Source organism: Mus musculus, chromosome 6 (assembly GCF_000001635.26).
Source record: "Mus musculus strain C57BL/6J chromosome 6, GRCm38.p6 C57BL/6J".
Classification (NCBI taxonomy): domain Eukaryota; kingdom Metazoa; phylum Chordata; class Mammalia; order Rodentia; family Muridae; genus Mus; species Mus musculus.
The window spans coordinates 121050951-121077709 of NC_000072.6; the positions used below are offsets into that span (position 1 = coordinate 121050951).

The 26759-nt window shown below is 49.9% G+C and overlaps 1 protein-coding gene and 1 long non-coding RNA gene across 29 annotated transcripts in view; one reads left to right on the forward strand and one right to left on the reverse strand.

Moving 5' to 3' along the window:
* Mical3 (microtubule associated monooxygenase, calponin and LIM domain containing 3) overlaps positions 1–26759 on the reverse strand; it is a 242212-nt gene that overhangs the window by 119405 nt on the left and 96048 nt on the right. The window lies entirely within an intron of this gene.
* Positions 13514–19004, forward strand: Gm4651 (predicted gene 4651). Its single transcript, NR_138098.1, has 2 exons — positions 13514–13693; positions 17902–19004. It is a non-coding gene; the product is annotated as a predicted gene 4651 (long non-coding RNA).

Here is a 26759-nt window from a genome sequence, read left to right on the forward strand (position 1 = left end):
TGTTACGTGACAGCTACCTATACACTTTCCTCGGTGGTCCTCAGTTTCTGTACCTTCTTAATGTTCTTTATGGGTTCCTATCATTATAGTGATGCCTGTCTCCTCTGCCTTCCCATTCCTACGAAGGGGGACCATGTCTGTTCTTTGTCTGAAGCTATGCTCCACCTGGACACTTGAGCATCTCACACTGCCTCCTGCATCAATTCCTTCACACCAGCAGGACTACTCCCATCCACGAAAGCTCTTCTGTCTTCAAAACTCAGCCCTGCCCCCATCCCATATAACTTGCTCACTCTCTACAGCACCCCCATCAAGGTGTCTGTGCCTACAACCAAAGCTTTCTTCTCCCACTCTCTTCTGAACCGACATCCCCACGACTGCACAGGAACAGTGCAGTGGTCCTGACTGACTTTCACACTATCAAACTCAACAGCCAGGTCTCCAGCCTAGCTTTTTCTCATCCGATGGTGATCGATATCTGCTATTCATGAATCTGCAACTGACAAGTGAATACTCGCCAACCCCCTTTAGAGCAGCAATATCTTATCTCTGTGGGAATCTACTTTCTAAAACAGAAAAGTAACTTTGACCTTTTTGCAAATCTCTTAATGTGGGTCAAGGAGGACAGCTGCATTCCCAATCTGCTGCCCCATGTCACCTGCTGCAACGCCACACGTCAATCAGCAGCCTCTAGAACGCTCTGCTGTGTGCTGCTGGCTGGCAACCAGAGTGGGGAAAGCAAGCAACCCAATCTCAGTGTTACCGGATAGGCCCTCAGGAAAGTCACCGGGAGCCCACCCAGATCCTCACCCCCCCTCCTGATGAGCCCCAGTCCTCCCTGCTGCCACCTCACAGGCCTTCCTGCTACTCCACACACAGCAGCCCAGGGGTTTTGTTGCTCTTCTGTCTGAAGATGACAGCCTTCCCAGATCCATTTATGTCATCAAATACATATTTGAATATATGTTATGTTATGTTTATGTACTGTATATGTAATATATATGTGAGTATGTGATGTATAGGTATATGAAATGTATACTTATACATCACTTGTTATCAGCCCAGTACTTCTCAAGGCTCTAGAAATCATATAGCGGTGAACAGAGAAAGAGGACTCTCTCCCTCTCAGGGTGTGAACACCTTACACAGCAGATACCCTAGTAAACAGCCTGCTCCAACCACTGATTACAGCTTCTTATCCTGGGCTGGGCTGGGGATGTCGCTCAGTGGAAGAGCCAATGGCTAGCACATGTGACCATTATCACCAATACCTCCGCCACAGCTGTTGCCACCGCCACCGCCGCCGCCACCACCACCACCACCACCACCACCACAGATACCACGCTTTTGGTGTCATTTCCCTGGTTTTCTCCAAAGAACACATTCTGATTTGAAATGCTACAAATGTTGCTTGTTCGCTGTTCTGCAGCTCCCAACCTTCCTCCCCCCGCCCCCATGCAGGCCCTGTCATCATGCCTGGAACAGCTGCTGGCTTAAGCTGTACCCAGTAACCAGCGCTTGAATAGACAAACTTCTCCAGCCTGGTACCAAGGTGCCGGGGTCTAAGGCAGGAATCCATGAGGTCACAGGGCAGGCACGATGTTAAATGAAAGTGGGTGGCATGTTTTCAGGCCAGGTTGGGAGGAATATGCAGAGAACTGGGAATCCCCTAAGGAGAAGGAAGGATTCCGTCTAGCAGAACCCCTTACCTGGCTCAGACCTGTTCCAGCCTGAAATTTAAGGCTTTCGGGGAAGAAAGAGAGCCAGGAGCTAAGCTACTCCAATAGCCAAATCACCCCAGAATGATTGCCCATAGAACGACCCTACTTCCAGAAAAGAATAGCGGTATCAGGGTTGTGAAGCGCCAGCCACCTTCCCACGTGATAAGGGAAGGACCCATGATATTTCTAATTTTAAGTTACGTGTTTAAAACCTCTGTCAGAAACCACTGCACTACACTGCCATCAGCCAGGGGTATCTGAATTGTTTCTCCACTAAGATGGCGCATCAGGAGGGTTAGCGTGCATCTCAAAATTCAGCTTCTAGTATGGTGGAAAATGAGACAGAAAACTAATACTTGGGTCATCAGCTTCCAAAGCGGACAGACACAAGACAAAACAACCTACATGCAGTGTCTCCATCTCCCGGCAGTGCTGAGTGAAGAGGCCACAGGTCCACCATCTCTGATCCCTCGTGTGGCCTCGATGCTACCTAGTAGGCCTTCCCTAGGTCCCCGGCTTCTCCTGACTTGGCTTCTAGTTCTCAAATAGTCCACTTCATCCCCACCCCCACCGTCCAGTGAGCTCATGTCTTATACACAAGTATTGTGGTCTTCTCTCTGGGAAAGTGAGCACAGGGCTTCCAGCCCTCCAGACCCCACTCCTGCCTCAGAGAATACACTAAAATGGATAGTTCATCCTATCTAGTCTCCTGAAAATGTGGTTTCATCCCCTCAACCTCCTCTGATTATGAACATTCAAGTAACGTGCAACCATCACTACCGCCCACCCATTACACACTCTAAACCTCCTCTCATCCCGGTTTTCTTCTCAGCTACTAAAGTGGCAGGCTGGGTTCCTTTCATCTCCTATCCTACTGGGCCACTGGTCTCTCCCTCCCGAATCCTGGGCCTCCTGAGATTAGGCTACCAAAGTTGCTCCTGTCAGCACCTCCTGCACCCACAACCCCCCAAGGATCCTTTCCTGTTCATGTCATCATTGCCTCTGCAATCTGGCTTCTGTCTCTGCCACTCCACTGAGACCCACAGTGGCTTTCTGAGAAAGGCTCAGCCATTATCTCCCTGGTGCCCTCTCTATGGCTTTTCCTGGAAACTCCCACCCCTGTTCTGAGCCCAGGAATGCCTCCTGCCTCTCCCTGCTGCTGTCCTGTTCCCATGGCCCAGAGTCTCGGATGGCCCAAATTCCTCCATCTGCTGCTCTTCATAAAACCGCATGACCTTGAGTTTCAGCCTTCTGTCTATGCTCCTGAGAACCAATGCTTTCATGCGCGGCTATGCAGACATCCTACAGCAGGCACCCACACGGGGAAGTCCCAAAGCGTCTCTACTACTCCAAAAGTCCCCTGTACTCCAATGTCCCGTCTACTCTCAGTCATACACAGCTTCCTCTTGACAGAGCCAAATGCCACTGCCCACTGGGAGGAAACAGAGTTACCTGGCTTCTGCTCTTCCCACTATCAACCTGACCTGCTAGAGGTCTCCAGGACCTCCACTTTGCAGGTTCTCCCTACCCTCTTGTTGGTGAGACACTCAAGACTGCTACTGTGGATCGCTGGAACAACACCTTAGCCCTAACCTTCTCCAATCCAAAACCGCATAATGCCAGTGTTCACTCTGTCTGCATCTCTGTCTGCATGGACCTCAGGAAACAGTTTCGATTCTTAGCAAAATTCAAAGCTCTGTCGAGGCCCAGGACCAGTGCTATGTCCTGTGCTTCCAAGAGTACAGATTTCTTTAGGATACACCTCACATCTGGGCTGGCTGTCCTCAGCCAAATGCACTCTCTTCCTTGCTCACTAGAGACCCTGCTTAGGGACCAAGACTTTACTAAGACACACCCCCTCCCCTGGCCCCGCCCCCTGCCAGGCAGCCAGTCTCCTCTCTGGTGGGGTAGGCCACACTTTCAACACCAGCCACAGTGACCACACCTCTTGTTAGCAGGAAGGGGTTATGTACACCTACCTACACTTAGCATGGATTCTAGTAGGAAAACTGATACTGTCCAGAGTGATATCAAAAGGGAGGAAGAGGAAAGTGAAAGGCTTTCTAGGAGACGATGTCAAATGTCACAACTATGGAAAGGAGGAAGAGAATTCGAATGGTGATCAATTTGCTATTAACTTGATTTAGGGGACAAGAGGACAGGGAAGTGGTCAAAGCCGAACTCCTCGAGGCATCTCTGGATGTCCCCTAACTATGAAAATGACTACTGTTTGCCACTGGCGGTTCTGGACCATATCTGCCTTCTGGGGCTATAGAGAGGCCTGGCCAGGTGCTCTATGGGCTTCTTAGAGATGCAGAGGATGAAACAAGAAAAAGCCAGTCAAGCAAACTGCTGGGAAGGAAGGACAGGCAGCTAGCAAGGAAGCCAACCTCTGCTCCTCAGCCAGGTCACATGCGTCTTCTGTGACACGCGTGGCTGGCAAGCCGAATTAACCCAGTTCCGGCTCTAGTAACGACCGGGGTTCCCAGTCTTCTGCCATTGATGCCATGTACACACACACACACACACACACACACACACTCTGTCTGCATAAAGAAACGCTCAGTTGTTCTTCCCAATGCACAGGTAGAGCTGGAGGGCCCCCCTGAATCCTATTCAATCCAATCCCTTTCTCCCTTCCAATTAGATGAAAGGTTTAGATGAAAGATTTAGACACAATTTCACCAGTGAAGCTGGTTTCCTTTGCACCAAGTGCTTGTATGGGCCAGATGTGTGGCAGTGGCCTTACTACTAGGTGGTCTTAATATTGATGATAACAGCACACACACAGCACACACACACACACACACACCCCAGCAAAACCCTTGCTTGCCGTGGCCAGTTCTGTCAAATGCACAGCCCACAACCTTTCCCTTCCTGCCAGGGACCCTACTAGAGGATGAGCCCCCTAGGACAACACTGAAGTTCAGCCTAAACTTTTATTTCCTTTCCCTTACAATCCAGTTGCCAACAGACAACCACCACGGGCTCTTTTAGTTCTAAGATTCCAACCCTTCTGGGCTCAAAGCCAGATACCTCAAGTTTCTACAGAAGATTTCTTTTCACTACCAATGAGATTAGACAGCATAGACCCTGAAGAGCCAACAGGTTACATTCTGTGTCTGCCATGTCCTAAAATGCAATGCAGATGACGTGAGGCTGTTTGAGGTGACCCCCCTCCCACCTGCTCTTCTAAAATTCTAGCTTCCTGTAGCAGGATCACTGCCGGCTCTTGCCCCATGAACTTGTAAAGTCTAGGAGAACACATGTGTTCTGGGAGTCAGGGTGGGGATGTCAGGAAGTGTCACTTATTGCTGTCACACACACACACAGCTGCTGTGGCCTGTGCAAGTCTTTTTTTTTTCCCCCCCGAGACAGGGTTTCTCTGTATAGCCCAAGCTGTCCTGGAACTCACTCTGTACACCAGGCTGGCCTCAAACTCAGAAATCCGCCTGCCTCTGCCTCCCAAGTGCTGGGATCAAAGGTGTGCGCCACCACCGCCCGGCAGCTTGTGCAAGTCTTACTCCTAACAAGCCATCCTCCCCACTTGCTCTCCCATGAGCTCTCGGACAGCATCATCGCCTGCACCAAGGACCACAGCTAGAAAACTGATCTGGGAATAGAGCAGCGGACCCCAGTGTGCCTAACCCAGTTCAGGTGCGGTTTAACAGGCGCCCTCAGAAGTACTGCTCACCTGGGGAAAAGAAGGCAGGCACATTCTGCCCCACAAGACACTTGACCCACATACAGGAACTACTGTCATCGGGCGTTATTGTCAAAGGTCTTGAGTCAAAAGACACCTCTAGAACCCGCAGAGGATCCAGTGGTGTGGGACAGGAGTCATCACCATGGGTTGACAGAGGGGAAAGCGCAGCCTGTCAGACTCTGCCTGCCTCTCCTCATTCTAGCGTCCACCCTGACATCCTGCAAGTGACAGGAGTGTGCCATCGAGAGAGTTACACCTCCTCAGAGTCAATGTCAAGCAAACACCAGCATTGTTGTTCTCACCCCGTGAGCTCCTGAGACCTCTGGGGGTTAGCAGGAAAAAAGATGTCACTTTGGTGACAATCATCTGGACAAGCAGTAGAGGAGGACCGGACACCAGGAACATGTAAGACAGCCCAGATCACTGCACCCAGAGAGAGGCCTACCGGTGAGAATTCAGTTTAACCAAATGTCCTGTACGCCGCCTGCTTGGTATCCACAGAGTGATGGCTCTGAATAGAGACAACAGCGATAAAAGAGTTGTGGGATCTAAACAAACTACAAACCAGGTAACTGGCCTCCAGTCCCACAGCACCAGAGTGCCTGACTTTTAGGCCACAGGAAAGATCAGGGACACGTTGCAGGAATCAGTTCTTTCATCGGGCTTTGCAGCCTTTACCACCAAGTTACCTCATCTGAGTTAATACTGGTTTAAAAAAAAAAAAAAGGCCTTCTCAGACAAAAAGAAAGAATTCCTTAGTTTGGGCTAAGTGCTAGTACCTGTAACCCAGCACTGGGAAGGCTGAGGCAGAACTATCATGAATTCAAGAACAGCCTGGGCTATACAGTGCGACCTTCTCTCAAAAGGAAAAACAGGAAACACAATTCTGTCTGCTTCGGCCTTCCTGCACCCTTCCTCCGCAATGTGAGTGTTGCACAAATCTCTCCATTGCCAGAGACTTTTAGTCTGAGAGCCAAGGTACCAAACACGTGGCAGTCAGTTAAGGCCTCAGTGGGCAGCGACCTTCCTCCCGACAGCTGGACACTTTCACTGGCACGGCAGAGAGCAACAGGCTGTGAATCCCCAACCCTGTAATTTGCTAAATAGCTGATCAAAGAAACACAATGAGATTTATGGGGAAGATGCTTTGAACTCTAGCATGAGGCACAGGCATCTTAGCTGAGGCACCCACACAGCTGCAGGGCCCTCCGGACGTCTTGCTTCTTGAGACTGACTTTGGTCCAAGTCCTCGGTTTGACTTCATGTACAAACCGAGTGTAAGCAAAAGCAGCAAGGGCGGTGACATCAAAAACCCTGAACAGACTGACAGACCCAACGCACAGCTGGACTGACAGACCCAAGGCACAGCCAGCGGCTAAGACGTGAGGACCGAGTCACAGAGCCTCATCCATCAGCCCCCTCACTTGAGGAGGCCTGTGCTCTCCTGTGTGTTCCTCAGAGGGGCCGTTCGACTCCACTAATGTCAAGCAAGAGGCCACCGTGGGGAGTAGAGAGATGGCTCAGTGGTTAAGGACACTGACGGCTCTACCGGAGGACTAGGGATCGATTCCCAGTGCTTCCACGCCTTAAAAACATCTGTAACTCCAGTTCTAGGGGAGCTGATGCCTTCTTCTGGTCTCCATGGACACTGGGTGCACATGGTACACAGAAATACATGCCGGCAAAACATCCATATGCATAAAATAAATAAATAAAATTTAAAAGGGTGAGTGAGAAGAAGAGCAGGAGGAAAAGGAAGCTTTCACAGCTGCCACCACAGTGGCAGAGGACAAGGGAGGTGCACTGTGAGGAGGCAGACACACTCCTGTCACTCTTCCTGCATCTCTCCCAGACTCCTCCCACCTCCTAGCCTCACTACCTTGAACCACCTTCCGGACTCTGGCACAGGCTCCTAAATGCAGGCTTTTTCCTGTGGGTGGTTTGCCTTTTGTGATAAGAATGATGTAACATGAAAGCTACCATTTTAACCAGTTTTAAGTGCACATCTGGGGCCATGTTGTATGTCTGACTACACCTATTTCTAGAACTTTTCATAATCCCCACCAGAACCTATTATCCCAAGAAACAATGGCTTCTATTCCCCTCTCCTCTCTATTTGTCCTTTGAATGTATCATCTGTCCTTTAAAATTAGTATTCTTTTAAATTATGAGTACTTGTATGCATCTAGGTATAGATGTGCATCAAATCTTCCTAGACTTAGAGGTGGCTGTGAGCCACCAGAACTGGACACAAGGAACCAAACTCGGGTCCTCTGCAAGGTCAGTGGATGTTCTTAACTGATGGGCAGTCTTTCACAGCTCCTATATAGATACTGTTACATGGTTCCTCTGACTTGGCAGGTTTTCTTGCATCCCTTCCCTTTTTGTGACTAAATATTATTTCACCACGGCCAACAGTGTATCCTGTTTACACATTCATTCACCCACCAATGAGCACCTTTTGGTAGCTGAATAAAAGCTGTTATGGTTATGTCTGTACAAGTAGAAAGCAGGCTAAAGATGTGAAAATGTTAAACCTCAAAACACATGAACAATCAATATCAACAATTAATTAGTCATCAGGAAATGTCAATCAGAAACATGAGACACTATTACATATCTGTGAGACTGACTAAAGTTCAAGACTGACAATACCAAGAGCAGGTAAGGACAGGGGACAACCGGAACCCAGACAACTATGCTAGAACCACTTTGGGAAACTGCTAAACACTGGCTCTTGATGCACCTTAAAATGCAATTCCATTCTTGTCCATACAGGCAGCAGAGGTGAACATGAGCCAGGCATGGTGGTACGGGCCTGTGATCCCAGCACTTAGGTGGCTGAGACAGGAGCTCATAGTATGTGGCCCGTGGTCACATTAACAAAACATTGTCTCAAAAACAAAACAAAATGTAAAAACACCAATAACAAAAACAACAACAAAACAACCAAAAACAAAACAAAACAAAACAAAAAACCACCTAAGAGAGGGCAAATATTATACCATGGAGCAGAAACAGAGAGAAGAAAGTTAGGTCTATGCTAAGAGGCTAGCACAGGAATGCTCATATCGGCTTTGCCCCCAAACTAGAAATAACCCAAATGTCAACAGCAACCCAAATGATTAGGGAAAATGCAACTATACCATGCAACAGAGTATTATACAGAAAAAAAGAAAGAGAGAAAGAGAGAAAGAGAGAAAGAGAGAAAGAGAGAAAGAAAGAAAGAAAGAAAGGAAGGAAGGAAGAAAGGAAGGAAGAAAGAGAAAAGGAAAAGGAAAAACAAGATTAACCATACTTCTCTTTCCGTAGTCACATAGGATGGTAACAAGGATACCTGCCCATGCCAAAGCCTGAACTCCTCTGCCCTGTGAAACAACAGATGCAGATCATCTATGCAAAGCCTTCAACTTTTCATTCATTCATTCATTCACCTATTATTCATCTATTCATCCATTCATTTGTTCAATTTGAGGCAAGGCTAACATAGCCCAGGCTGACCACACACTGACTGTGTAGATGAGCTAACCCTGGAACTTGTCATTCTCCTGCCTCCACCTCCTGAGGCACCACCACAGTCAGTTTATGTGGTGGTAAGTTTTGAACAAATGACTGCCTGCATGCTGGACAAGTACTCTATCCAATGAGCTACATCCTCAACTATACCAAATATATTTTAAATCATCTCTAGACAACTTGTAGCACCACACAATGTTTATATTATGCAAATAGCTGCTATAGTGTATTGTTTAAGGAATGATGACTAAGTCCGTGCATATTTGGTACCTTACTGCATTATTTATGGAATAAGGACTATGTCTATGCATATCAGTACTGAGGCAGCGCTCATGGGTACAGGTACAGAGGGCCCATTGGACTGCAACATAGCAATGCAAATGAAGTGCACAGACTCATGTATGTCCCATGAGTCAGAGCAGACAGATACAAAAGGATCGAACTGCATAACTCCATTTATCAAAGACTAAACACAAATAAAACTTCAAATCGATATCCAGGGTGATGTCTCCCACAGACTAAGTCCTCCTCTAACCTCTCCATCTAAAGACCCAGTTTCCCAACTCCCCCCACAGCTACGGAAGGGCCGATACTGCAGATACCTAAGATTTCACAGGCTTGCCTCCCCTGACCGATCGATCTCATTTGTTACGGGAATGATGGCTCATTCATTGGTTAAAAGCCTGGGTTGTGTTCTAAGCAACCCCACTTGTTGGCTCACCTGTAATTCCAGCTCTGGGGGACCGTATCCTTCTTCTGATCTCTATGGGCACCTGCGTGTGTGCACCCACATCAAGACACATGTAACTTAAAACATTTCTTAAAGTCATGAATTGCATACCTTACAGAACACATATTACACAACCACATAAAAGGTGGGCACCTTCTAAGTGTCTCAAACACAACTAAGGGACAGCCACAGCATGCATGAATGGATCCACACTAAGACAGAACTGACCCAGCACTACCTCGCATATGATCTGACAGACAGCTGGGAGCCCAATGGGCTTCTGACCAGAGGCAGGGGTGTGAGGCTGATTAACAGCAAGCAGGGTCCATGCTCCCAGCCTACTGAGGTCTCCATCCCTGTGACACATTCTATAGTTTAGAGGAAGGCTCCTTTTCCAGTAGGGGGCCAGAGTCACCAAACCCAGTGTGGACCTGACTACAGGTTAGGGTCAGGGTCTCCACATGGGCAGAACAAGTCTGAGTGATGACATCATATAGGCATGTGACAAGGATCTAACTTCAGCATCATATAAAGAACTCATCTGTCTCCTTCTGCAGGATGACCTCAACCACGCCTAAAGGAGCCAGACAACACTTCTTTTCACGCTCAAAACTGAAAGGCCTTTCTAGTCTGGGAAGGAACTTGGGAAGGACAGCTCCTATCTTTGTAGTAACCTAAGGTGATCGCGGTCCTCTGTGACAGATGGGCCTACCCAAGACAGCCAGTCTACTGCAGGAGGCTGCTCTACTCAAGCCACAAGAGACACCCAATTCAGAAGGCACTAGGACCAACAACACACAGTGACCACACACATGAGTCCCTCATGCAGGCCAGATGTGTCCCTACCGGCACAGTACTATAGCCGCCTGTCCAGTGTGGCTGTCAGGTCAGATACGCCTCAGGCACTCAGTAACGGCTCGGGGCTTTATAATTCCAGGTGGTGGAGTGCTGAAGCCTGATTTTTCCAATGTACCAATCAGCTTCCACTTTAATGCCTGCTCTTCCTGGGCGAATTGGACACAGCTTTGAAAGCATGATTTCCAGTGCCTGGAAAGAATTTGTGCAGCACAGCAAAGAGAGCTGATTCTCCGAGATGTCCTCCAAGGGAACAAGGAGAGACTGGCTCCATGATCATTCAAAGGAGGAAGATAAGAAGGAGGGTAAAGGAATAAAAGAAAACCCATCATAAAGAAAGACGGCGATGACCTAAACCCCAGGATGTACAAGCATGAAAGCAATGGCAGCTTGAGCCGGGAATCAAAACAGGACCCAGGCAGGGTCCTCATCAACGACGAACATTTCCTACATCTGTGTGGGAAGTACCTGCAGGAGAGGCTGTGAGTCCTGCATCACAGGACAGACTGGTGCCAGATGCCCACCAGGACTATTTAATCCAAACAGGTGAGCTATGCAATGCAAGCCGAAGGCCCTGTCCACTCCCGAGCCAGCTGACCCCATGATAGGATGACAGCCCACTGTCCTCCATCCCTCACCAAAGCCCCAGGGGTGAAGGACAAGCGGGCAAATCTGAGACTGCTATCGCCCGCTGCACCACAGCACACCGTGTGCTCACTCAACACGAGGGGACCCCAGTCCCACACAATTCTCATTCTCATTTTGTGTCCTTGGGGGAGACAAAGGCTCACGGCTGTTCCACACCACTTTTCCCTGGCCTGCATCTGCCTCGAGTCCCCGAAGACTGAGTCCCAGGCAGACTCTGCAATCAGAAGCAAAGCCATCAACATCAGCTATAGTGGAAACCAGCTGCAGGATGTGGGAGCCTGCCCGTCCATCAGCTGGTAGCCAACCGCCAGCAAGGTACTGACCAAGGCCTTCAGTGCATCCTCCTTCCTGTTTTCTGGAGCAGTGGGTCTGAGACTTGGAGGAAGGTCCTGCTGGTTAGAAAGGCCCTTAGTGGAGCCCTCAGCTGGGTTCTCCCCAGGAGGTGGGGCTCTCCAGCAAAGACAGAAGTTAAGATGAGTTCCGAGTGTCACCATAGGCCCCAGTGGTCACTGTTTATAACACAGAAACAATTGTCAATTTGCAAAAGACTCACCATGCTCTTGCATGCTTCCTTATTTGATTTATGCTGGGGATGGAACCCAAGATCTCTCACGGGCTAGCCGTGCTCCCCCCCCACTGAGCAATGTGCTCCCCCCCTCCCCTGACTGAGCGACTCTTCCAAATGGCCACTGTGCTGGCTTAGCCCACTGTGAGGAGTGAAGGAACAATCATGGCTGCTCAGCCACCTGGACATGGAGTTTGCTAGAATCATAAACTGCAGAAACACTCCAGTGATCAGGCCCCAGCCAGATCCGGATCTCGGTGGTGACGCGGTCTGTGTCTCTCTTCACCCCAACTGGTTCTAACAGCTTAGAAGCTGGGGACAGGGGATACAGCACACATTCGGCTGAGTGGCTGGGGGCTCAGCGCATGCACCCTTCGGTGACTTCCAGCAGCAAATAGGGCACCCACCCCCACACCCCCAGCAAAGCTCTGGTTTCTCCAGGCAGAGGACAGCGGCGACACAGAACTGCCCAACGATGACAGCTGCGCAGTAAGCCAAAGAGTTCAAGAAAATGACGTGTGCATGATTTGGGTTTGGGTGGTTTTTGTTCAGGAGGAAGTAAACTGGCTGCACCATCCTGTCTCTTCTGAGGTGAAGCTATACCACAACACATCCAAAGATAGCCAGTGATTGTATGTTTGCAAGGGAGGGCAGCACCAACATGAGCCACGTGGGTGGGGGAGGATCACGCACGGAGTGACCATGGCCGCCGGGCCACCTCTGGACCGCCTTCCACAAAACAAATCAAAGTTGTGGGTACCCAAGGAAGGACAAATATAACCAAGTCCCACCAAGGTCAGCCCTGAGGGTTGGGAGGGACTCCTGCCCTGTCCTCTACCCTGACAGCAGAGTCGTCTATCAGAAATACTTCAATCTTCTACTGGACGAACCGGAGCCGGTGGCTTTGCCAATCGCCCTATGGAGATGGCACTGAGGAATGAGTGCTAACTCACAATCATGAAGGCACAACGATCAGAGACCTCACCGAGACTGTGGACAGCACACCATGGTTTCATGCTATTCTGCTTCAGAAAATGATGAGGAGACCTGGCCCCCAACTTGGTTTCCAGATGAGAAGAACAGAGTCTGGGGATGAGGGGTAGTAATTCGACAGCACCAACCCAGGCCACTCACCCACCAGTCTCACTGCTCTGAGAGACTCAGGACAGGCCTGCCCTGCAGGTCACCAGAGCCCAACTCTTCCTTCTATGCCACAGCAGGCCAGTGGGGCTGAGCAGACTGCAGCTGAGGCCCTTTAAGTGGGAGGCGTATAGTGTCCTCAGTACTGTGCTAAAGTTCACCTCTGTGGACACTGACAGTGCAAGAACCTCCCAGCCCGTACAAGGAACTACATGAGAATGTTCCGTAGGACCTAGAGGTACAGGAAGCCTCACAAATTCAAAGCCCGAGGGTGACTCAGTCTCCAAACAGAATGCAAGAGGGCTTAGGGGTGTACCTCGGCAATACAGCGCCGGCCTGGGCATACACAAGGCCTTCTACCCAAGCCCCGATATCTTTCCCCTGCACCCCCAGGAAAAAACACTTTACTGATCATTATTTATTTTCTTAAACATCTCTTCCTATTTTCTTGGGCCCGGGGACTGTGGCTTCTCTCAAAAGGCCTGCCTCCTCTTCAGCAGACAGATCAAAATCCCCTGGGTGTAACAGAGGAACTCTTACTATAAGCAATATCTTCTGAGCTCCTTCCCCATCTGAGGCAGGCCTGAATTGAGGTACAGGCTCTTTGGCTCCGCCCCCACCTTTCCCACCTCAGCTGAGGCGTCCATTGAAGGGAACAAAGGAGCAGGAGCTCTGCTGCCTCTTCTGGGGCCTTCTCACAGACAGAGTGTTACGCCATGACATCATCAACCACCAATCACCACAGTCAAGGTGGAGCAGGTTTTGTCTGTGAACAAGGCTCTGCAAACGGCAACGGGCAGCGCAGGTATGAGGTGGGTACTTTCTTCTCCCCGTTTCTGTGTGAAACTGTAGAAGCAAGCCGAGAAGCACCAGGGAAGAGCTTGCTAAGGAAAAAGAAAAATGTGAAATCTAAAATGCTCCGGCTGGCTGTGTGTCCCAGACCACCGGGGAGCGTACCTGTCCCCTCCCCCGCTCCAGCTGACAGTGGAAGCCTTTGTTCCAAGAGGCGGCCGGTGACATCTTTCCCAGCTCTCCTTGCCAGGCAAGGAGCCAGCGTTCCAGGAAAGCTTGTGTGTGCAGGTGTGTTTCCAGGGGTTCCAAGCGTCAGAGAGAGCAGGGCAGACAAGAAGAGAATGTGGACAATCCACAGATCCGGTTTCTGCTGGGGCATCAGGGCTGGAGGTTCCTGGGCCTTGGCGATGTACTTTCCTCCAGCCAATATTAGCAATCTTATGAATGAAGCTATATGGCCAAGGTTAGAATCAGAAAGGAGGGGTGTGTGTGTGTGTGTGTGTGTGTGTGTGTGTATGTGTGTGTGTGTGTGTGTATCCACAAGCCATATTATTACAAGAAGCCCTAACAATAAAACTGGAGGCAGAGGGCACAGAGCGACCCACCCTCTGCTCTGCAAAGCACTCTCTGCAGCCATGCAGCCATGCAGCCATGCAGCCACGCAGCCACGCAGCCGGACTCCTGAATGTGAAACAGCGACCAGGCTGAAGGGAACAAGCTCCAAGACATGGGCCCACGCTGGCCACCAGACACGCAAACCTACAGGATAAATACTTTCCTTTGACTTGGGTTTTGTCTAGGTTTTTAGTTACAGTTTTTTACAGTGCTGTGGAACCAACCCCAAGAAGCATGGAAGTTAGGCAAGGTTTGCACCCTCGGCCCTGGGCAACTGCATTTTTAACGGAAGGTGCAGTTGAGCATGATAAGGGCCGTTTTTTTTTTACACAGCACCCCATAGTGACGGGAGATGGGCGAGGGCCGGACAAGAACAGAGATCTCAACACAACTACATGGATACACGGATATCATTGCTTGTGTCATAGACAACACAGTCCACCTCTGTGCTCCTACAACCTTCTCTATGCAACTGATACATAGATTAAATATATAATAATCAGGTAAAATATCTCCATCATACACGGTGTAACTCTTTCTTTATGACACAGCGAGGCTAGCTGAGTGTGGTGGTCTACGCCTGTAGTCCCAGTATTTAGGGTGCTGAGGCAGGGGAATCCCAGGTCTGAGGTCACCTTGGACTAAACAATGCATTCCCTGCCAGCCGAAGCCAGACTAACTTAATACAAGCAAATAAACAGACAAAGATAAAATTAGGGAGTAGGAGCAAAACTAAGACAACACCAGTGTAGCTGGGTGTGGTGCACGCCTTTAACCCCAGCTTTTGGGAAGCAGAAAAGGGCAGGTCTCAGAATTTGAGGCCTGGATTGCATAGCAAGATCCAGGCCAGCCAGGGCTGTGTAATTAAGACCCTGTCTCTTAAAAAAAAAAAAAAAAAGACAATGACAATGACAACAAATATAGTCTAGGCTAGACAGAGGTAGGTGACACACTTCAGGGGCCAACTGCTATGGACTATTATTCTCCACAGCTCCCAAAAACAAAGACCTGGTTCCCTTTCCCACTCCTAGCTCTGTGGGCTACCATTTCTCAAGGTGGTCCCTGCAGGGGAAGTTCCTTCCCCAAGCTCGACTGGACCAGTGATGTGGCAAGACTACGGCAGACCCGTCCTGCCTGAAAACCATAATAAAGGCCTGAGTTCACTTTGCCCCATGTACCCAGGCACATGAAACTGAAAAAAAAGGGACACCTCAGGCTCTAAGCCCAAGCTGAAGTTCACTGTGACTCTGGCTGGCTGGGGTGGGGCTCCTTCGTTGACAGACAGGACCAACACCTGCTGGTGAGCTCTCTGCTCCTTAACCCCCTGGGGCTGTGTGACCAGTTTCCCTAAAAGGATAATGAAGAACCCACATTAGACCATCGATTCTTACTGACCCCCAGATCCTCCCAAATAAAACAACGGTCTCACAAAGGACTGGCACTGCGAGGAGCTGTACCCTGAGATCTGGTTGCCCTGGTAACACAGACCCACTACTCCAAACAGGGTCCTGAGAACTGAGGTGTCCTCCACACCAGCCTGGTGGCAGCAAGCAGAAGCCCCCCACCTCACCCAGGGTGCTGCCTGCCTAGCCCACCACATCGAAGACCACAAGCTGGGTAACTTTTCTGCCCAGAGATGGGAAGATGAAGGGATGGGAGAAAGGGGAGGCTATATTTAGTGAGCGGGCCGAGACAACAGGAATGGAATGAGTCACCCAAGCCCAGGCACTATTGCTCACCGTGGGGGTTGGCTAATCAGAAGTCAAGACAGGGAGGACCAGAGCCTAGCCAGGGGCAGTCTGCAGAAGAGCAGACCTTTCCCAGCTTGTGGGAACGACAGACAGACTCATAGAGGGACACAAAAGCAGACATGGAAGAGAAGTTAGGACAGGAGACGGGACTCAGCATCATCTGGAGACCTATTGTTGTGGGGACACTCCACACAACATAGAGTGTGAAATAGTTGCCAGCAAGAGCTGTAATGGATTCTCCTTAGAGAACCCTCTAGATGCCCAGAAGGCACAGAGGGAACTTTTGCCACTTTAACCAGGGCAAGCCTACTGACTTGCTTGCGTGGTCAGGTAAGGGAGATCGGATTTTACCTTAGTGGGAAAACAGCCCTACTTCTTGGAGGAAAAGTGGAAAAATGAGGCAGCTGGAGGTCAAGACCTTTCGAGAACAGCTAACACAGCATGCCTTCCATCCTGTGTTCCGCAGCACGAGGCCCCCTGTGCAGCCCATGACCCAGGCTGCCCATTCACTGGCCCAAACCCAGTCCTGGGAGATGCTTTGATTTGACCCAAAGAGGCTTGCTGTGAAGCACTGTTAAGTAGATAAATGGAGAACTTGGCAAGGCCTCCGAGCGCCACACACATGCAGACACACCCATTACATGCACGTGTGAGCACATGTGGGCACATGCACAGGGATGGAACACACACCTGCATCCCTAGATGACTGGGTAACACACATCGGACGGTCAGCAGACTATCATATATGGGGTGCACAGTAAAAGCTGACATTTAGGGTGTCAATGATATTTGTTTGACAAGGACCTCTAAACACCCTGTGCACAGAGCCCAGCCATCGTGGGAGGTGCGCGGCTGGCCTCAGGGAGCACTCCCAGGTTCTCACAACTGCCTATTTTTAGCCTCTGGTCTTTCCTGCCTTCTTCCCCAGGGAAGGCTCCTCCCTCTGCTTTCCAGCCCACTGCTCACCAGCAGGATCCTGACCCTGAGCGGGAAGGTGGGGCTGCAGGAGCCTCAGCAAGGCCTCCCTATGCCTCACACTTCAGAGTACAGGTGGAGAAGCCAGACCCAAAGCAGAGGGAAGAAATACTTTAATGTCTCATGACAAGGGCAAGGTGGGTGTGGACGAGAAACAGTGCGGGTGATGCCTGCTGTCTGTCCATCAAGGTTCAAAGCTTGGAGTCTGGCCTGCCCCCATCACTGCCCATGTTGATTGACACTACACCTTGCATTTCGAAGGTGAGGTTCTGCCCACCAAGACAGCAGTGACTCACCAGCCCAGATGGCTGTAATTCCAGCCACGTGACAGTGGTGCCACTTTCTATGGGCATGGTTGTCTGAGGAGGGAGGACACTTGGTGTTGCCTTGCTCTAGACCAGGGGTTCTCGACCTGTGGGTTGTGACCCCTTCAGAGATCAAACTACCCTTTCACAGGGGTCACATATCAGGTATCCTGCATATCCGATATTTACGTGACAACTCATAATGGTAGCAAAACTATAGTTGTGAAGTAGCAATGACATAATTTTATGGTGAGGGTCACCACCACATGAGAAAACTGCATTGAAGGTCGCAGCGTCAGGAAGGTTGAGACCAGCTGCTCTAGACTCCTACCCTGCTGTGCTCCTTGTGCTAAAGCTCTCAGTACGACGCACGTGCAGCTGTTACAGAATCACCACAGTAGACTACAGTAGGTCTGTTCATGCTGGCGGTGACAGACTGACCTGCCTAAAACCTGGATGTACAGGCACCTCGACCCCCTGAAGAGAATCCGAAGACTTTAACATGACCTAACAAGGTTTAGACACAGCATAGGAGATGGATCCCATGCAAATAATGTGCAATTTTTTTTAACCCTGGCAAAGGACATGAATGCTGCAACGATTTCTTCTCTTCAAGCACCATGCAACGCAGGTGTGAGTTCATCAACACGGACACCAGGACTTCTGCCACTCACAGCCTGTTGCTCGGAAATCATCAGTGCGCACCTAGGAGACATCAACTCTCCAGTCCTGGTTCTCTGAGCCACAGCCCTCTGGAGTGATCTACTGGAAGGCAGTTCTAGCCCATCCTCCTCCACTCGCCTCTGGGACGGCATCACTCTTAGATGATTTGGTCAGTTTTGTTCTGGTGTCCACCACCTGAGAACAACAGCACCACTTGTGTGCCAGTTCTCAGAGGGGAGAGAGGGGAGGAGTGGGAGGGGGGGGAAGAGGGAGGGAGGAGAGGGAAGGACCTGCCAACACACCGAGGGGAGATGGGAGAGCTTGGCAAGCTAGGGATGTTCTCTCTCAGTCACACCTCAGCTCTCCCTAATCTTCACCCAGCAGACAGACTGCATTCACTACTACCCAGAATGCACTTCTCCCCACGACGCATGACCATGCAAGTCCAGGACCCTGCTCCTCTGAAGCTGATGACCCAACCTGGAAACTATGACACAATACCAGGAGAGGGGTAAAGCGTGACAAGCGTGACCTCAGAGGCCGTCTCTGTTTTGTTTCCTCCATAAAGCAGAAGCTATCACAAAGATCGACGAGGGTCCAATTGAAGTACCTGAAAATACCAGTTATGGCCAAGCGCATGAATGTGTTCATCAGCTACCACTTACGGAGCACTTCCGTGCCAAACACTGCTGCATTCTCGACCTGCATTAGCTCATTTCTGTCTTCAGAATAACACTCTAATTATAGGGTTACCCTCACTTTGGAAGCCCAGCAATTAAATTACAGTTCAGAGAAGACCATTACCTCCCAGGGTCATGATGTCATGGAGACTTAAGGGCTGGCTGTCCCTTCCAACACAGCCTCACTCAGTAAACTCAATGCACTGTGACCTCTGTGGTGCTTCTTATGAGCACACATGTCATCAACTGTCATTCAATTCCCTCATGTCATCAACTGTCATTCAATTCCCTCCACGCTTCTTTAGATCTTTTTAAAAAAATAAACAGTGATTGCTAATCTGCAGGTATTGATTGGGTGCCTGCTCTGTACCAAGACTGCCCCAGATACAGAGACCCAAACAAAAGGAATCTATACAAGAAGAAATTGAAGAAATTGCATCTAACTCAGTCAGTATAAAAGATGAAAAATGAGCGAAGCCCAAGGCTGCTGTGCAGGCCACACTCACTAGTGTGCCTTGCACGGTGCAGCTTGGTTCAGAGGTCTGAGGGGAGGAGATGCAATGCTGCGGTCCAGCAAGCCTGTGGGCAGCACTCCTGCCACCACCTGACAAGGAGCTCAGGTGCTTCAAACTCCTACCTAAGAGGTGGGGAAAAAAAGATAAAGGAGAGATGGGAACAGGGAAGTTAGGAGGACCAAGCGAATGCAGACAAGCCACAAGGCAGAGCGTCACTGGGAAGCGAGGAGGGAGAGAAGACACCTTGGGAACAGGAAACACAAATGCACAACATCTGGGACATGGCCATGCACATTGGGAAAGATGCCGATGCACCTACTGTCACCCTGCTTATTAGAGTTGCGATCTTGGGTGTCCGTGGGTCGAAGGCCTGATCACTAGCCTATGCACTTTTAGGAAGAGGTGGGACCTATAGGAGGAGGGACCTTTTGGAATGTTAGGTCACTGAAGGCACATCCTTGGAGGGGACACTGGGACCGTAGCCCCTTCCCATCTCTGCTTCCCAGACACCTCGAGGCCAGCGGGTTTCTCTGATTGGTTAGTCCCACTTCAGTGCATCGTGTCTACAGGCCAAACCAAAGTGTCTCAGAGAACATCAACCACTCCACCACCCATTGGCACAGAGGCTTAAAGCCATGAACTCCACACACACCAGGCCACTAGCCAGATTATTCTGTGAGCTATCTGCCCTTAAACCCTCCCTCCCCACAATGAACAGAAAAGGAAACCCCATCGGCGGCTCCACCCTGGGTCAAGTCTCCCAGGAGAAGGAATAAAACAGCGGCCTCACCATCCAGAGATGCTCTGGGCTTCCTGGCTGGGCCACTTCCTTCACTGTCTCAGACCATGCGTGGCATTACCCTCACTCAGCTGGTTCCTCAGTGACAGAAACAAGTGCTCAGAGCACCACAGCCCACAACCCACAGTTCACAAAGAGGTGAGGTGGCATGGTGACAGAGTACTGTACTCAGAATCAGAGGCAGATCTGAGGCAGGGGCACTGTCATTGAAAGTGGGCCAGCCTACTCCATATCCAGCTGCACATCTGAGGTGGGGACAGAGGTGAGCCATGAGAAGGGCCCAGCAAGCTGCAGAACGTGGGGAACTACATCAGCCCCTCCCTTGGGGTCCCCGATGAGGGTCTGAGACTTCCTCTATTCAACAGGAGGAGAACCTCGGCACAGGGCAACTACCTACTTGTCCAAGATCAACCTCAAGTCTACCGGAGGGAAGAAACAATTGCTACAGGTCGTCATAAAGTCAAATGCTTTTCTGTTATGGTATAGTAAAACAGACATTCATTAGAAATGTTCCCTAGGGGTGCCCGGCCTGAGTCAAAAAGAGTTAGGTGACATATGCAGTCCCAAGGTGGAGCCAACTGGAAGGCTGGGAATCCCAGGGCTCACAGAACCCACAATCATCCATACAGCCTGTGCTGGGACTGAATGAAGACACTCTCCTTCCTATAAGGCAATGGCTCTCAACTTGTGGGTCAGAACCCTTTGCGGGGGGGGGGGGGGGATCACATATCAGATATCCTGCATACCAAATATTTACACTACCAGTCATAACAGTAATAAAAATTAGAGTTATAAAGTAGCGACAAAACAGTTTTACGGGTGGGGGTCACTACAACAGGAGGAGACATATAAAAGGGTCCCAGCATCATGAATGCTGAGGAGCACTGTGTAAAGGCACAGGACCCTTGCCGATCTTTGACATTTCATAGGCAGCCAGTCCCTCCAACCCAGGACAAGCCGCTGAGTGGGGGGATAGCCCAGGGCCCCTGCTGCCCCTTCTCGCCACACTCTCTCCACACTTGTGCCTTCCTTCCTCTGAGGGCTCACTAGGCAAGCCTCCCTGCCCACACTTATTAGCTCTGAACCAGGGACGGTGCTGTGAGTCCCTTCTGACATCTTGGAAGTTTAGCGGGTCACTGTAAGAGTAGAGGAGTGGATTAGGGGCCGGGTGTGGTGCAATGCCAGCCCACTGATGTGCTGAGGCAGGAGGATCATCAGCTTCAGACCAGCCCCTGCTGCCCCTTCTCGCCACACTCTCTCCACACTTGTGCCTTCCTTCCTCTGAGGGCTCACTAGGCAAGCCTCCCTGCCCACACTTATTAGCTCTGAACCAGGGACGGTGCTGTGAGTCCCTTCTGACATCTTGGAAGTTTAGCGGGTCACTGTAAGAGTAGAGGAGTGGATTAGGGGCCGGGTGTGGTGCAATGCCAGCCCACTGATGTGCTGAGGCAGGAGGATCATCAGCTTCAGACCAGCACTAACTATCTTAAACACAAGCGAAAGCTGAAGGCTAGGTGTCTCAGTTGGGGTTTCACTGCTGTGAAGAGACACCATGATAAAAGGCAACTTTTTAAAAAAAGCATTTAGTTAAGGCTGGCTTACAGCTTCAGAGATTCAGTCCATTATCATCATGGGGGGAAGCACGGCAATGTGCAGGCAGACATGGTGCTGGAGAAGCTGCAAGTTTTACATCTTGATTCAAAGGCAGCCAGAAGACTGTCTTCCAGGCAGGGAGGAGGAGGAGGGTCTCAAAGCCCACCCTGTGAGTGATACACTTCCTCCAACAAGGCCACACCTCCTAACAGTGCCACTTCCTGGCCCTAGCATATCCAAACCATCATACTAGCTAAAGGCTTTAAGAGATCCGCCCTTGTGAGTGACTGGACTCCTGAGAAGAGACTGGGCTGGCTTCCTCTGACTGGTACCTGCCAGCTCACCCTCCTGTCACATGATACAGGAGCAGGATGGCCCTCTGATTGGGTTCCACACTTTGGGACTTCCTGGCCTCCAGAACTGGGCCAGTCTGTGGAGTTTAATACACAGTAGATGTCTTCAGACACACCACAAGAGGGCGTCAGATCTCATTACAGATGGTTGTGAGCCACCATGTGGTTGCTGGGATTTGAACTCTGGACCTTTGGAAGAGCAGTCAGTGCTCTTAACTGCTGAGCCATCTCACCAGCCCCAAGTACACAGTAGAAAAGAAACTAAGACATAAGACAAGTTGGGGTTGTAACTCCAGTTCCAGGAGATGTAAAACCCTTTTCTGGCCTCTACAGGTATTGCAAGCACATAGAGCCCAGACACCAACCAATTCTGGCAAAACACCCACACACATAAAACAAAAAACTAGACAAACCCTCAGAGGAAGGCAGCGACGGCGTGTGAACCGCCTGGGCCACTGCCTGACACACGGCTAGAGATGACAGCAGTGACAAATCCCATCAGCCCCCCCAACATCAGAACACGGGTGGCAACATCAAACCTAGAGTTCTCATTCAACTGGCCTCGAACACAGGATGGCAGGAAGCATTCTCCTGGCCCATCCCTTCCTCTGTCCAGAATCAAAGGAAAGCACTGGTCTCCAGACATTGACTTACCCCAACACCGACAAAAACATCCCTGACCTTCTCCCCATCCACAGGGCCCCAGTGGGATGCTGGGATGGCCAAGCAGCTCCCTTGATGGCTGAGAACGAGCCACACTCCCCAGGACAGCCCAGGATGTGTGAGCTGTCCTGATGCATGGATAAGGCGACCTCTGGGACAAGTGGACATGGACAGAGACCCCCTAAGGAGCTACAGAATGGCTGTGATATTTATCTCAGCTATGGGGTTAGAAGATGCAGTGGAAGGATCTGACGGTAGAAGCTGAGAAAGTCTCTTTTGCTAAGCCGCATGCTCCATGGGGGTGGGAATTTTTGTCTGCCTTGCTTCTTGATGTTGTCTTTAGCTCCTGAAACTGTGCCTGGAACACTCGATTGAATGAAAAGAGATCAAACCCCATATGATTCAGGCCAAACACTTTGAGTCAAGCAGAATTGGATTTGGATCTTTTTGTGCAGTTCTATAGAAGCTGTGTGACTATAATAAACCACTCAGCCTCTCTGGTTCTTGTTAGGATAAATGGCAGTGATTTAATCGTCAGACTATCTAGCACATGGTAATCTCTGAGAAATGAACACTCTGGGCTTTCCCCTGCCAGCGCCGTCAAATTCTCCCTAACAAAGGGTAAGAAAGTGGCCACAGCAAAGAATCAGGAGCGGCTGTCACTTGCTAGTCTAGCCCAATCCTATCCATGCTGTCAAGCACAGACAAGCCCAACCTCCTCTCCACTCACTGAGGAAACTGAAGCATGGGACAGTGTGCCCCAGGTCTCCACAAATAACTGGCACTCACCCACACTCCTGCCCACACCCAGAAGTCATCTCCCTCACACTAGCATAAGTCTAATGATGAGTGCTCCCCAGCAGTCATCCCACTCACTCACCCTAGCATGCTAAGTCTCAGGATGAGTGCTCCCCAGCAGTCATCCTACTCACCCGAGCATGCTATGTCTCAGGATGAGTGCTCCCCAGCATGTCAGTTGAGTGCTCTTACAGCCTCTCCAAGGTACTACTGTTCAGGAAGGCAAACCAGAACCCCAAGTTTCTCTTGACAGCTCTATTTCTGTGCACCTCAAGTGTTGAGGTAGGAAGTAGAACTAGACCTCAGGCTTGCATGCCCCAGGATGGGGTCACAGAAGGCTTGCACTGAGACTGGTGAGGTCTCTGGCTTGTTCACTGAGTAGGTGCAGGACCCAAGTTTCCTAAGACCTGGGGTCTAGGGAGTAATTTCAGTTTCAGTCATAAATCTGTATTTTAAACCATTAAGTGGTATTTGGAAACAGTTTACCTGCAAATCAGAATAAAAGGAGCAGGAAGAGGGGCTCCAGAGTTTTTAGTGCTACCTGGTCTCACAGGTCAGAATGCAGCTGTGGAAGTGACACAGAGGGACACTGTCACTGCTGGCCAAGAAGACCTCACTTACAGCTTCAACGGCCTTTGTACTCTAGCTCATAAGAAGGACAAAGGAGAGGGTAAGGCCATCTAGCCTCAGTGGGTCTCCATGGACCTTGTGCTTACGTCCTCTCTAGGTCTCCAGGACACGGGGAGGAAGAACTAGACTCCCACGGGGCAGGAAATAACAATGTTCAACCCTCCAACCTCAACCAGGAAGTGCAGTAGGCACTACAGAATTCCAACTCACCAACCCGCTCTGTTACAAACCCGAGGCAAAGAAGGCACTTCCCAGCCTTCCTAGAGGCTAGCCTGACTGTTCTATAGGTAGACTGTTCTATGAGATAGAAGATGTGGGAGAAAGACATGTCTTCCAGAAAGATCCTTTAAAAGTTGTGGGCCAGGGCTGGTGAGATGGCTCAGTGGGTAAGAGCACCCGACTGCTCTTCCGAAGGTCCAGAGTTCAAATCCCAGCAACCACATGGTGGCTCACAACCATCCATAACAAGATCTGACTCCCTCTTCTGGTGTGTCTACAGTGTATTTACATATAATAAATAAATAAATCTTAAAAAAAAAAGCATTGAGACTGTGCTACAGATCAATAGAAAGAACATTTCATCTTTAAAAAAAAAAAAAAAAAAAAAAAGTTGTGGGCCAGCCAGGCGTGGTGGTGCACACCTTTAATCTCTGCACTCAGGAGGCAGAGGCAGGCGGATTTCTGAGTTCCAGGCCAGCCTGGTCTACAAAGTGAGTTCCAGGACAGCCAGGGCTATACAGAGAAACCCTGTCTCGAAAAACCAAACCAATCAAGCAAAAACAAACAAACAAACAAACAAACAAACAAACAAACAAGTTGTGGGCCATCCATGTCTCCCAGAGAACTCAGTCTTCCTGCTTTGTAACACTGAAGCTCATGTGCGCTAAGGCAGAGCCATGGGCAACTGGAGGGTGGTGGTAGTTGAGGCTAGATAAGCCCAACAACCTAGTGTCTCCATGGTGGTATTAGTGGCTTTCTAGAAGACAGACCCCTGCTAGTGGGCCTGCTCTGTCTTACCCAATGGCTTCTGTCACATTATGACAGGGCAGGAAGCCAACACCAGATGCTGAAAAGATAGCCACACCACTTTCAGGGTTCCTGAACTCCAGAAACAAGAACCAAAATAAAAAATTGGGGGGGGGGGTAGGGGAGGGGTGACCTCCTATAGTCCATAGTAAGTCCTTGATCTTACTATGTACCAAAAGATAACCTTCAACTCCTGATTCTTGACTGTGTACTACCACAAGCAGCTTATTAAACTTCTCTTCATAAATGACCAAATATGGACTAAGGCATCTCATTTTGTTTGCCTTAAAGACAAAAACAAGACAGTTGGCGATCCAGCATCCACACCTGACTGGCCGTAAGGTAACCTGAAGAATATTCTATGTATCTGAAGGATATATGAAATTAGGGCAACTTAAACTTTGACCTGTCTACCAGAGTGGATTGGAGCCTATAACTACCTTGCAGTGGCTACTAGGGCCAGAATACTCATCTTCCTGGACAGACAAGAGCCAGAGTTCTGGTGACCTGGGGATGGCACGTGCTAGTCCTTTCTAGACTTCTATTCCATAAAAGACAACAACACTATGATGACTCTGTCATTCCCAGTGATGCTAATCCTGACAAGACAGCTCTGTTATTAGAGTCCTGAAGGATGAAAGGACCACTCGTCAATGGCACCCATTCCCTGGAGATCCTCAAGTGACAATCCGCAAATGACGAGGAACCCAAGCTTTGTGAGAGTCACCAAGTCATTAAACATTACATACAATTCACAACTGCAACCAAAGGAGACTAAACCAAGAGCACATGACATGTCCTCCTGAGGGGGCTCTGGGTGATGGAAACTTCCAGGGGATTTTCAACAACTCCAACTCTGGAACACTATTATGCGTCCCTGCTGACTATCTGAAGCTGACACGCTCCAAAGTACAAAGACCCAGGTGTTTTGTGGACGCAAAGCACCCAACAGGCCAGAAACTGACATCTGACATGTCAGGTCCCAGAGCATCTAGATAAGGGATACTCGGTCTGTGGCTGCAAGTGCTGCCAGACGGCGACCTTCTCCAGTCGCCATGCCACCTGTAGAAAAGCCCTTCCACCAGGAAGCTCCTCCAGCCTGAGGTTCCTGAACTCAGCAGCTGAGACTCCACCCAGCCAAGGTTACTCCAGGGCCTCAGACCATGTGGTCCATACGTTGTTCCTTAAAAGGCAATGCTCTCAAAGATCAGGTTGAACTCACTCCTAGGAGAGACAATGGCCAGTAATAACTGGAAGCTATTATATGAGAAAGAAAAGAAAGCTGAGGCCCCAGCTTGGCAGCCTTCCTTTCCAATCAGGCTCGGCGCCCTTGGCCTCACCGGCTAAAGCTGGAACACATCTTCTTCTTTGATGCAAAAGCAGAAGTGACTCTGGCCAAGCTTTGGTGGAGCGGGTCACAACTCAAGAATACAGCAGCGGGGAGGCAGGACTAGTCACAAGGGTGGGCACTCGAGGGGCAAGTGCCTGCGGTAACTGTCTGCTAGTGGAGGAGGGGCAGCAGGCATTAGAGATGTCAAGGAAGGGCTGTGCTTCTATGATGGAGCAATTGCCTAGAGTGTGCTAGGCCCTGAGTCCCTCCACCACCTTACCATCACCACAGGGGGATAGATTATGGAAGCCAACACGTGTGTGAACAGGATCCTCGTGGAATAGAGAACTAAAGATAAATCTAAGGGAGGAAAAACCCTCAAGAGAGATG